This window comes from Rhinoraja longicauda, chromosome 2 (genome assembly GCF_053455715.1).
Source record: "Rhinoraja longicauda isolate Sanriku21f chromosome 2, sRhiLon1.1, whole genome shotgun sequence".
In the NCBI taxonomy this organism is placed as follows: domain Eukaryota; kingdom Metazoa; phylum Chordata; class Chondrichthyes; order Rajiformes; family Arhynchobatidae; genus Rhinoraja; species Rhinoraja longicauda.
Window position 1 is genome coordinate 7,015,645 of NC_135954.1, and position 13,265 is coordinate 7,028,909.

General features: G+C 51.8%; 1 protein-coding gene across 4 annotated transcripts in view; it reads right to left on the minus strand.

Annotated features, from left to right (window-relative positions):
• Nucleotides 1–13,265, minus strand: part of LOC144601968 (Y+L amino acid transporter 2-like) — an 85,611-nt gene that overhangs the window by 37,055 nt on the left and 35,291 nt on the right. The window lies entirely within an intron of this gene.

The window sequence follows — 13,265 nt, forward strand, 5'->3', positions numbered from 1 at the left end:
ACATCAGTTCAGGTACTAAGAAACGAACATACAATGGCACACAAACATAACAGCACATACATAAACAGTTCACAGCGCCCCCTCAGAGGGCCTCAAACGCTAGGGAGTAGAAATAGGTTTTGAGCCTGGACTTAAAGGAGTGGATGGAGGGGGCAGTTCTGATGGGGAGAGGGATGCTGTTCCACAGTCTAGGAGCTGCAACCGCAAAAGCGCGGTCACCCCTGAGCTTAAGCCTAGACCGTGGGATAGTCAGTAGCCCCAAGTCGGCCGACCTGAGGGACCTGGAGATAGAGTGGTGGGTTAGAAGATATGGGGGGGGCAAGCCCGTTTAGGGCTTTGTATGTGAATAGGAGGAGCTTGAAGTTGATTCTGTACTGTACTGGGAGCCAGTGGAGAGAGGCCAGAATCGGGGTGATGTGGTCCCTTTTAGGGGTATCCGTCAGGAGTCTCGCTGCGGCGTTTTGGACCAATATAAGTCCAATCAAGAATAGTCTGAGGGTCACCAATGAGGTAGATAGTAGTTCAACACTGCTCTCTGGTTGTGGTAGGATGAGTCAAGTCAAGTCAAGTCAATTCTATTTGTATAGCACATTTAAACACAACCCACATTGACCAAAGTGCTGTACATCAGTTCAGGTACTAAGAAACAAACATACAACAGCACACAAACATAACAGCACATACATGAATCCTACCTCAACCAGAGAGCAGTGCTGAACTACTATCTACCTCATTGGTGACCCTCGGACTATCTTTGATCGGACTTTGCTGGCTTTAGACAATAGACAATAGGTGCAGGAGGAGGCCATACGGCCCTTCGAGCCAGCACCCCCATTCAATGTGATCATGGCTGATCATTCTCAATCAGTACCCCGTTCCTGCCTTCTCCCCATTCCCCCTGACTCCGCTATCCTTAAGAGCTCTATCCAGCTCGCTCTTGAATGCATTCAGAGAATTGGCCTCCACTGCCTTCTGAGGCAGAGAATTCCACAGATTCACAACTCTCTGACTGAAAAAGTTTTTCCTCATCTCAGTTCTAAATGGCCTACCCCTTATTCTTAAACTGTGGCCCCTTGTTCTGGACTCCCCCAACATTGGGAACATGTTTCCTGCCTCTAACGTGTCCAACCCCTTAATAATCTTATACGTTTCGATAAGATCTCCTCTCATCCTTCTAAATTCCAGTGTATACAATAGACAATAGGTGCAGGAGTAGGCCATTCAGCCCTTCGCGCCAGCACCGCCATTCAATGCGATCATGGCTGATCACTCTCAATCAGTACCCCGTTCCTGCCTTCTCCCCATACCCCCTCACTCCGCTATCCTTAAGAGCTCTATCCAGCTCTCTCTTGAAAGCATCCAACGAACTGGCCTCCACTGCCTTCTGAGGCAGAGAATTCCACACCTTCACCACCCTCTGACTGAAAAAGTTCTTCCTCATCTCCGTTCTAAATGGCCTACCCCTTATTCTTAAACTGTGGCCCCTTGTCTGGACTCCCCCAACATTGGGAACATGTTATCTGCCTCTAATGTGTCCCAATCCCCTAATTATCTTGTATGTTTCAATAAGATCCCCCCTCATCCTTCTAAATTCCAGTGTATACAAGCCCAATCGCTCCAGCCTTTCAACATACGACAGTCCCGCCATTCCGGGAATTAACCTAGTGAACCTACGCTGCACGCCCTCCATAGCAAGAATATCCTTCCTCAAATTTGGAGACCAAAACTGCACACAGTACTCCAGGTGCGGTCTCACCAGGGCCCGGTACAACTGTAGAAGGACCTCTTTGCTCCTATACTCAACTCCTCTTGTTACGAAGGCCAACATTCCATTGGCTTTCTTCACTGCCTGCTGTACCTGCATGCTTCCTTTCATTGACTGATGCACTAGGACACCCAGATCTCGTTGTACTCCCCCTCCTCCTAACTTGACACCATTCAGATAATAATCTGCCTTTCTATTCTTACTTCCAAAGTGAATAACCTCACACTTATCTACATTAAACTGCATCTGCCATGTATCCGCCCACTCACACAACCTGTCCAAGTCACCCTGCAGCCTTATTGCATCTTCCTCACAATTCACACTACCCCCCCAACTTAGTATCATCTGCAAATTTGCTAATGGTACTTTTAATCCCTTCGTCTAAGTCATTAATGTATATCGTAAATAGCTGGGGTCCCAGCACCGAACCTTGCGGTACCCCACTGGTCACTGCCTGCCATTCCGAAAGGGACCCATTTATCCCCACTCTTTGCTTTCTGTCTGTCAACCAATTTTCTATCCATGTCAGTACCCCCAATACCATGTGCCCTAATTTTGCCCACTAATCTCCTATGTGGGACCTTGTCGAAGGCTTTCTGAAAGTCGAGGTACACCACATCCACTGACTCTCCCTTGTCAATTTTCCTAGTTACATCCTAGTCGCTATACAAGCCTAGTCGCTCCAGTCTTTCAACATATGACAACATATGAATTGGCAACTCTTCAATCCTGTCGCACACATTCTGCTTTTATCTCTGGCCTTCATTCCAACCATCTGCCTTTCAAAAGCCACTCTCCCTCACATACGACAGTCCCGCCATTCCGGGAATTAACCTAGTAAACCTACGCTGCACGCCCTCAATAACAAGAATATCCTTCCTCAAATTTAGAGACCAAAACTGCACCCAGTACTCCAGGTGCGGTCTCACTAGGGCCCTGTACAACTGCAGAAGGACCTCTTTGCTCTGCTCCAAATGCAGGCAGGTGGAACGAGTGTAGATGGGGCAATGTTGGTCGGTGTGGGCAAGTTGGGCCGATGAGCCTATTTCCACACAGTACCACTCTGTGACTCTATTAATGTTCTCCAAGTATGCTGCCTGACATGCAGTTACGCAAGCATTTAGTATCTTTCCACATATCACTTTCCAGGTTTTGTCTGCCCCCTCCCCCATCTATTTTCTAGCTTTCTCACCCCTGTCCCATCAGTCTGAAGAAGGATCCTGACCCAAAACATCATCTGTCCACTCCCCCCCCCCCCCCCCCACAAACTCTGTCTGACCTGTTGTTAACCTGATCTCCCGGTGGCCCTTAGCTCAGTCTGCCTTAACCAACCTGATCTCCCGGTGGCTCAGCACCAACTCCCCCTCCCACTCCCAGTCTGACCTTTCTGTCATGGGCCTCCTCCAGTGCCATAGTGAGGCCCAGCGCAAATTGGAGGAACAGCACCTCATATTTCACTTGGGCAGCTTGCAGCCCAGTGGTATGAACATTGACTTTTCTAACTTCAGTTAGTTCCTCTGTCCCCCTCTTCCCCCCCTCCCCCCTTCCCAGTTCTCCACTGTCTTCCTGTCTCCACCTACATCCTCTCGCCCCCCTCCCCTGACATCAGTCTGAAGAAGGGTCTCGACCCGAAACGTCACCCATTCCCTCTCTCCTAGATGCTGCCTGACCCGCTGAGTTACTCCAGCATTTTGTGATACCGTCTGACCTGTTGAGTTTAGTTTAGAGATGCAGCGCGGAAACAGGCCCTTCGGTCCACTGAGTCCCTCACCGACCAGCGATCCCCGCTCAAGATTCCAGCCTATGATGCTCCTTGTGTTTCTACTTTCCAATTATGGGTTCTTTACCATGGACCTACCTACTGAATCAATAGACAATAGGTGCAGGAGGAGGCCATTCAGCCCTTCGAGCCAGCACCACCATTCAATGTGATCATGGCTGATCATTCTCAATCAGTACCCCGTTCCTGCCTTCTCCCCATACCCCCCGACTCCGCTATCCTTAAGAGCTCTATCTAGCTCTGTCTTGAATGCATTCAGAGACTTGGCCTCCACTGCCTTCTGAGGCAGAGAATTCCACAGATTCACAACTCTCTGACTGGAAAAGTTTTTCCTCATCTCCGTTCTAAATGGCCGACCCCTTATTCTTAAACTGTGGCCCCTGGTTCTGGACTCCCCCCAACATTGGGAACATGTTTCCTGCCTCTAATGTGTCCAATCCCTTAATAATCTTATATGTTTCGATAAGTTTCCCTCTCATCCTTCTAAATTCCAGTGTATACAAGCCTGGTCGCTCCAGTCTTTCAACATACGACAGTCCCGCCATTCCGGGAATTAACCTAGTGAACCTACGCTGCACGCCCTCAATAGCAAGAATCCTTAAAGAGCAATCCTTTCTCCCAGCAGATACTCAATAGCCTGAACCGTCACTTAAAACCCTTAGAGCAAAATTAATACATGGCCAAAGAAACTCTTCCACGTTTAAAAATAAATGTCCTCCCTCTAACTATATGGATTTTCCTTCAGTGACTCAGATTTCCCCCCATATGCCAAAGAGGTGCTGGCTGTTTTTTTAATTAGGGGGCGGCACAGTGGTGCAGCGGGTAGAGCTGCTGCATCACAGCGCCAGAGACCCGGGTTCGGTCCTGGCCACGGGCGCTGTCTGTGCGGCACTTGTACGCTCTCCCTGCGACCAGCGTGGGTTTTCTCCGGGTGCCCTGGTTTCCCCCCACATCCCAAAGACGTGCAAGGTTTGCAGGTTAATTAGTCATCGAGTCATCAAGTCATACAGAGTGTATACAGGCCCTTCGGCCCAACTTGCCCACACCGGCCAACACATCCTAGCCACTCCCCCCCCCCCCCCCACCTGGCCCATCTATATACTAAAAACTCTTGTTTGTTTGTTTGTTCCTGAACTACAGCCAAAACAGTACACGATAGCGCGACAATTTTAGCCCCACCTTACTCACCGTCGTCCATTTGGTGCAAATGGAAGACATTTCATTGAAATCGGTGATATATTTTTGAAGTTATTCATATTTTAAAGTTTAAATCTATCTCCTAGGGAGGGGGGATGGAGTGGGGAGGGGGGGAGGAGGAAGGGGGGGAGGAGGAAGGGGGGGAGGAGGAAGGGGGGGAGGAGGAAGGGGGGGAGGAGGAAGGGGGGGAGGAGGAAGGGGGGGGAGGAGGAAGGGGGGAGGAGGAAGGGGGGAGGAGGAAGGGGGGAGGAGGAAGGGGGGGAGGAGGAAGGGGGGGAGGAGGAAGGGGGGGAGGAGGAAGGGGGGGAGGAGGAAGGGGGGGAGGAGGAAGGGGGGGAGGAGGAAGGGGGGGAGGAGGAAGGGGGGGAGGAGGAAGGGGGGGAGGAGGAAGGGGGGGAGGAGGAAGGGGGGAGGAGGAAGGGGGGGAGGAGGAAGGGGGGGAGGAGGAAGGGGGGGAGGAGGAAGGGGGGGAGGAGGAAGGGGGGGAGGAGGAAGGGGGGGAGGAGGAAGGGGGGGAGGAGGAAGGGGGGGAGGAGGAAGGGGGGGAGGAGGAAGGGGGGGAGGAGGAAGGGGGGGAGGAGGAAGGGGGGGAGGAGGAAGGGGGGGAGGAGGAAGGGGGGGAGGAGGAAGGGGGGGAGGAGGAAGGGGGGGAGGAGGAAGGGGGGGAGGAGGAAGGGGGGGAGGAGGAAGGGGGGGGAGGAAGGGGGGGAGGAGGAAGGGGGGGAGGAGGAAGGGGGGGAGGAGGAAGGGGGGGAGGAGGAAGGGGGGGAGGAGGAAGGGGGGAGGAGGAAGGGGGGAGGAGGAAGGGGGGAGGAGGAAGGGGGGAGGAGGAAGGGGGGGAGGAGGAAGGGGGGAGGAGGAAGGGGGGAGGAGGAAGGGGGGAGGAGGAAGGGGGGGAGGAGGAAGGGGGGAGGAGGAAGGGGGGAGGAGGAAGGGGGGAGGAGGAAGGGGGGAGGAGGAAGGGGGGGAGGAAGGGGGGGGAGGAGGAAGGGGGGGAGGAGGAAGGGGGGGAGGAGGAAGGGGGGGAGGAGGAAGGGGGGAGGAGGAAGGGGGGAGGAGGAAGGGGGGAGGAGGAAGGGGGGGAGGAGGAAGGGGGGGAGGAGGAAGGGGGGGAGGAGGAAGGGGGGGAGGAGGAAGGGGGGAGGAGGAAGGGGGGGAGGAGGAAGGGGGGGAGGAGGAAGGGGGGGAGGAGGAAGGGGGGAGGAGGAAGGGGGGGAGGAGGAAGGGGGGGAGGAGGAAGGGGGGGAGGAGGAAGGGGGGGAGGAGGAAGGGGGGGAGGAGGAAGGGGGGGAGGAGGAAGGGGGGGAGGAGGAAGGGGGGGAGGAGGAAGGGGGGGTGGAGGAAGGGGGGGAGGAGGAAGGGGGGGAGGAGGAAGGGGGGGGAGGAGGAAGGGGGGAGGAGGAAGGGGGGGAGGAGGAAGGGGGGGAGGAGGAAGGGGGGGGAGGAGGAAGGGGGGGGAGGAGGAAGGGGGGGGGAGGAGGAAGGGGGGGAGGAGGAAGGGGGGGAGGAGGAAGGGGGGTGGAGGAGGGGGGGGGGAGGGAGGAAGGGGGGGGTGGAGGAAGGGGGGGGAGGAGGAAGGGGGGAGGAGGAAGGGGGGGGAGGAGGAAGGGGGGGAGGAGGGAAGGGGGGGAGGAGGAGGGGGGGGGGAGGAGGGGGGGGGAGGAGGAAGGGGGGGGAGGAGGAAGGGGGGGGAGGAGGAAGGGGGGGGAGGAGGAAGGGGGGGGGAGGAGGAAGGGGGGGGGAGGAGGAAGGGGGGGGAGGAGGAAGGGGGGGGAGGAGGAAGGGGGGGGGTGGAGGAAGGGGGGGGGGGAGGAAGGTGGGGGGAGGAGGAAGGGGGAAGAGGTGTGCTGCACCAATGCAGGAGAGGTTTGGGCCCAAAGGGTCCACTTGGTCTAATCATCTTATATACTTCTATCAAGTCTCCCTTCAACTTCCGAGTCTCTGGATAAAACGATCTAAGTCCATCCAACCTCTCCCTGTAGTTGAAACCTTCTAACCCAGGTAGTATTCTAATAAAGCTCACTGCACCCTCTCCAAAGCCTCCATATATCTTGTGTAATGGAGCGCCCAGAATTGCAGGCAATACTCCAAATGTGGCCCAACCAGAGTCCTATCGATCTGCATCATGACTTCCTGACTCTTATATTCAATGCCTCTAGCAATGGAAACATAGACAATAGGTGTAGGAGGAGGCCATTCGGCCCTTCGAGCCAGTGCCGCCAATCAATATGATCATGGCTGATCATCCAAAATCAGTACCCCGTTCCTGCCTTCACCCCATCCCCCTTGATTCTGTCAGTCCCAAGGGCTGCATCCAACTCTCTCTTGAAAACATCCAGTGAATTGGCCTCCGCTGCCTTCTGCGGCAGAGAATTCCACAGCAAGCAAACCATGTGCCCTTTCTACCTCCCCACCTTGTTGTGTTGCCACCTTTAGTGAGCTATAGACAATAGACAATAGGTGCAGGGGGAGGCCATTCGGCCCTTCAAGCCAGCACCGCCATTCAATGTGATCATGGCTGATCATTCTCAATCAGTACCCCGTTCCTGCCTTCTCCCCATACCCCCTGACTCCGCTATCCTTAAGAGCTCTATCCAGCTCTCTCTTGAATGCACATCAACGCTCTTAAGGGTCTGGAGGTGAGGCGTGGAAACGGGCCCTTCAGCCCACCGAGTCCATGCCGACTAGGGGTTGCCAACTATCTCGCTCCCAAATACGGGACAAGGTGACGTCACCGCCCCGCGCCCCACGTGACCTCACCCAGCCAGCAGCCACGTGCTCCCGCTCCACCAATGCCGACCGCCCGGGCCAATGTCGGCCCGCGGGCCGCTGTAGGCGGGGACAGTGTAGGCTAATGGAGTGTAGCCTACACTGTCCGGCTGGCCTAATACGGGACAAGGGTGGTCCCGTACGGGACAAACCAATTTAGCCCAAAATACGGGATGTCCCGGCTAATACGGGACAGTTGGCAACCCTAATGCCGACCATTGATCACCTGTTCACACCGGTTCCACGTTATCCCACTTTCTCCTCCACTTCCGGCATTCTTGCTATTGAGGGCGTGCAGCGTAGGTTCACTAGGTTAATTCCCGGAATGGCGGGACTGTCATATGTTGAAAGACTGGAGCGACTAGGCTTGTATACACTGGAATTTAGAAGGACGAGAGGAGATCTTATCGAAACGTATAAGATTATTAAGGGGTTGGACACGTTAGAGGCAGGAAACATGTTCCCAATGTTGGGGGAGTCCAGAACCAGGGGCCACAGTTTAAGAATAAGGGGTAGGCCATTTAGAACTGAGATGAGGACAAACTTTTTCAGTCAGAGAGTTGTGAATCTGTGGAATTCTCTGAATGCATTCAAGAGAGAGCTAGATAGAGCTCTTAAGGATAGCGGAGTCAGGGGGTATGGGGAGAAGGCAGGAACGGGGTACTGATTGAGAATGATCAGCCATGATCACATTGAATGGCGGTGCTGGCTCGAAGGGCCGAATGGCCTACTCCTGCACCTATTGTCTACTGTCTATTGTCTATACAAAGCACAATTTATAGCGACCGATGTATCTCTAAAGTCTAAAGAAAAGTTTAGAGGGATATGGGCCAAACGCGGGCAGGTGGGACTAGCGTAGATGGGGCATTTTGGTCATGTTGGGCCAAAGGGCCCATTTCCATGCTGTGTGACTGTCACTTCATGACTCTATTACAAAGTAAGTTTTCCGATAGATGAGCTGCATAAAAACAGAGGCATAGAATTACAACAATAAAAACATCCAGACCATCTGACCAAACCTAACTAATGCTACGCTTTGGTGTGCCTGAATAGAGTGGGTGTGGAGAGGATGTTTCCACTAGTGGGAGAGTCTCAGACTAGAGGTCATAGCCTCAGGATTAAAGGACGTTCCTTTAGGAAGGAGATGAGGAGGAATCTCTTTAGTCAGTAGGTGGTGAAACTGTGGAATTCTTTGCCACAGAAGACTGTGGAGGCCAAGTCTTATAGAAACATAGAAAACAGGTGTAGGAGGAGGCCATTTGGCCCTTTGAGCCAGCACCGCCATTCATTGTGATCATCCACAAACCCATGCCTGCCTTCTCCCCATATCCCTTGATTCCAATAGCCCCCAGAGCTCTATCTAACTCTCTTTTAAATTCATCTAGTGAATTGGCCTCCACTGCCTTCTGTGGCAAAGAATTCCACAGATTCACAACTCTCTGACTGAAAAGGTTTTTCCTCATCTCAGTTCTAAATGGCCTACCCCTTATTCTTAAACTGTGGCCCCTGGTTCTGGACTCCCCCAACATTGGGAACATGTTTCCTGCCTCTAACGTGTCCAAACCCTTATTATACTTATACGTTTCAATAAGATCTCCTCTCATCCTTCTAAATTCCAGTGTATACAAGCCTAGTCGCTCCAGCTTTTCAACATACGACAGTCCCGCCATACTCGCTGGAGTTTGGAAGAATGAGGGGGGGACCTCATTGAAACTTACCGAATAGTTAAAGGTTTAGATAGAGTGGATGTGGAGAGGATGTTTCCACTAGTAGGAGAGTCTAGGACTGGAGGTCACAGGTACAGAATTAAAGCACATTCCTTTAGGAAGGAGGAATTTCTTTAGTCAGAGGGTGGGGAATCTGTGGAATTCATTGCCACCGAAAGCTGTGGAGGCCAAGTCAGTGGATATTTTTTAAAGCAGAGATAGATAGATTCTTGATCAGTACGGGTGTCAGGGGTTATGGGGAGAAGGCAGGAGAATGGGGATTGGAGAAAGAGATAGATCAGCCGTGATTGAATGGCAGAGTAGACTTACAGTCATAGAGTGATACAGTGTGGAAACAGGCCCTTCGGCCATACTTGCCCGCATCGGCCAACATGTCCCAGCTACACTAGACTCGATGGGCCAAACGGCACAATTCTGTTCCTACACGTTGCTGGAGTAACTCAGCGGGTCAGGCAGCATCTCAGGAGAGAAGGAATGGGTGACCCTTCGAGCCGAGACCCTTCTTCAGACTTAGACGAAGGGATTAAAAGTACCATTAGCAAATTTGCAGATGATACTAAGCTGGGGGGTAGTGTGAATTGTGAGGAAGATGCAATAAGGCTGCAGGGTGACTTGGACAGGTTGTGTGAGTGGGCGGATACCTGGCAGATGCAGTTTAATGTAGATAAGTGTGAGGTTATTCACTTTGGAAGTAAGAATAGAAAGGCAGATTATTATCTGAATGGTGTCAAGTTAGGAGGAGGGGGAGTTCAACGAGATCTGGGTGTCCTAGTGCATCAGTCAATGAAAGGAAGCATGCAGGTACAGCAGGCAGTGAAGAAAGCCAATGGAATGTTGGCCTTCATAACAAGAGGAGTTGAGTATAGGAGCAAAGAGGTCCTTCTGCAGTTGTACCGGGCCCTGGTGAGACCGCACCTGGAGTACTGTGTGCAGTTTTGGTCTCCAAATTTGAGGAAGGATATTCTTGCTATTGAGGGCGTGCACCGTAGGTTCACTAGGTTAATTCCCGGAATGGCGGGACTGTCGTATGTTGAAAGGCTGGAGCGATTGGGCTTGTATACACTGGAATTTAGAAGGATGAGGGGGGATCTTATTGAAACATATAAGATAATTAGGGGATTGGACACATTAGAGGCAGGAAACATGTTCCCAATGTTGGGGGAGTCCAGAACAAGGGGCCACAGTTTAAGAATAAGGGGTAGGCCATTTAGAACGGAGATGAGGAAGAACTTTTTCAGTCAGAGAGTGGTGAAGGTGTGGAATTCTCTGCCTCAGAAGGCAGTGGAGGCCAGTTCGTTGGATGCTTTCAAGAGAGAGCTGGATAGAGCTCTTAAGGATAGCGGAGTGAGGGGGTATGGGGAGAAGGCAGGAACGGGGTACTGATTGAGAGTGATCAGCCATGATCGCATTGAATGGCGGTGCTGGCTCGAAGGGCTGAATGGCCTCCTCCTGCACCTATTGTCTATTGTCTATTGACTAATTCTGTTCCTATCGCTTATGAACTTCTTGCCCCTGAAGAATGCCAGTTCACCTCGTGAGACATCACGCAGGGCTAAACCTAGAAATGATTAAGTCAACCCACAGAAAACCGCATGCACTGCCTTCCCAAGCAAAAGGACTTAAAAGTTAAAAAATAGCTGACCTCGCCAGGAAATGATCTGCAATTAAGCATAAATCCTGCACATTTAGACAGCAAGCTCACTATAATTTCACATGTTCCACAGCTACAGATTATTAAATAGCTCCCCACACATAAATTTCATAAGTTAGAAACAGGCCATTCGGCCCATCCGAGTCCGTGCCAACCAGCGAGCCACGTGCACTTGCACTATCCTACACACACTGGGGACAATTTACAACTGTACCGAAGCCAACGTACCGACAAACCTGTACGTTTTAGGAGTGTGGGAGGAAACCGGAGAAAACGCACGCAGGTCACGGGGAGAACGTGCAAACTCCGTGCGGACAGCATCCCCTAGTCGGGATGGAACCCGGGTCTCCGGCGCTGTGAGGCAGCGACTCTGACGCCGTGCCAGCGTGCCCTCCTTGTTGACCAACCATAGCTCAAGTGTCTAGGAATTACGTCCATACGGAGAGGCCATTTAGCCCATCGAGACAGTGCAAGCCCCTAATACATCAATCTCAACAACAGCCACTCCGCTGTGCAAATGGATCAATTGAATGTTCTATTGTTGTCAGGATGTTGCCAATGGCGTAATCTCCCACCCGATGACCCTCCACCTTAGCATGACGACATTTGAAAGGAAGGATATTCTGGCTATTGAGGGCGTGCAGCGTAGGTTCACAAGGTTAATTCCCGGAATGGCGGGACTGTCATATGTTGAAAGACTGGAGCGACTAGGCTTGTATACACTGGAATTTAGAAGGATGAGAGGAGATCTTATCGAAACGTATAAGATTATTAAGGGGTTGGACACGTTAGAGGCAGGAAACATGTTCCCAATGTTGGGGGAGTCCAGAACGAGGGGCCACAGTTTAAGAATAAGGGGTAGGCCATTTAGAACGGAGATGAGGAAAAACGTTTTCAGTCAGAGAGTTGTGAATCGGTGGAATTCTCTGCCTCAGAAGGCAGTGGAGGCCAATTCTCTGGATACTTTCAAGAGAGAGCTAGATAGAGCTCTTAAGGATAGCGGAGTCAGTCTATTGTCTATTTGCACAAGTATGTAGATGGGAACGGTTCAGAAGGACATGGGCCACACGTCGGCAAGTTATATATTTTTTTTTAAGGTTTAGAGATACAGGCTCTTCGGCCCACCGAGTCCGCACCGACCAGCGATCCCCGCACACACACATTAACACTACGCGCACCAGGGACAATTTACAATTTTTACCAAGCCAATTAGCCGACAATAGACAATAGGTGCAGGAGGAGGCCATTCGGCCCTTCGAGCCAGCACCACCATTCAATGTTATCATGGCTGATCATTCTCAATCAGTACCCCGTTACTGCCTTCTCCCCGTACCCCCTGACTCCGCTATCCTTAAGAGCTCTATCTAACTCTCTCTTGAATGCATTCAGAGAATTGGCCTCCACTGCCTTCTGAGGCAGAGAATTCCACAGATTCACAACTCTCTGACCGAAAAGGTTTTTCCTCATCTCAGTTCTAAATGGCCTACCCCTTATTCTTAAGTCTTCCAACATATGACACTTGTTCTATATCTCACTATATCACCGTCTGTCACCCTTGTTTTACTTTCCCCTGACTCTCAGTCTGAAGAAGGGTCTCGAAACAAAACGTCACCTATTCCTTTTCTCCAGAGATGCTGCCGAAGTTATATAAGAAAATAACTGCAGATGCTGGTACAAATCGATTTATTCACAAAATGCTGGAGTAACTCAGCAGGTCAGGCAGCATCTCGGGAGAGAAGGAATGGGTGACGTTTCGGGTCGAGACCCTTCTTCAGACTGCCTGAGTTACTCCATCACTTTGTGTCTATCTGCAGTTTAGGCCAGCCACTGCGGTCACTTCCAACACATTTCATCTGCAGTTGAAAAATTATTTAAGAATAAGGGGTAGGCCATTTAGGACTGAGATGAGGAAAAACATTTTCACCCAGAGAGTCGTGAATCTGTGGAATTCTCTGCCACAGAAGGCAGTGGAGGCCAATTCACTGGATGTTTTCAAGAGAAAGTTTGATTTTGCTCTTAGGGCTAGCGGAATCAGGGGATCTGGGGAGAAGGCAGGAACGGGGTACTGATTGAGGATGATCAGCCATGATCATATTGAATGGCGGTGCTGGCTCGAAGGGCCAAACGGGCTACTCCTGCACCTATTTTCTATGCTTCCTTTTTATCAACATGATAAGTTTTACTCTGCAAATGGAAAGGCAGAAGGGAAAATCGGAAGTGTCGGTATTACAGTATAGCAAAGGGGATTACAGAGGCATGAGGCGGGAGCTGGCCAAAATTGACTGGAAGGTGGCCCTAGCAGGGAAGACGGTAGAACAGCAATGGCAGGTATTCCTGGGAATAATGCAGAGGTTGCAGGATCAATTTATTCCAAAG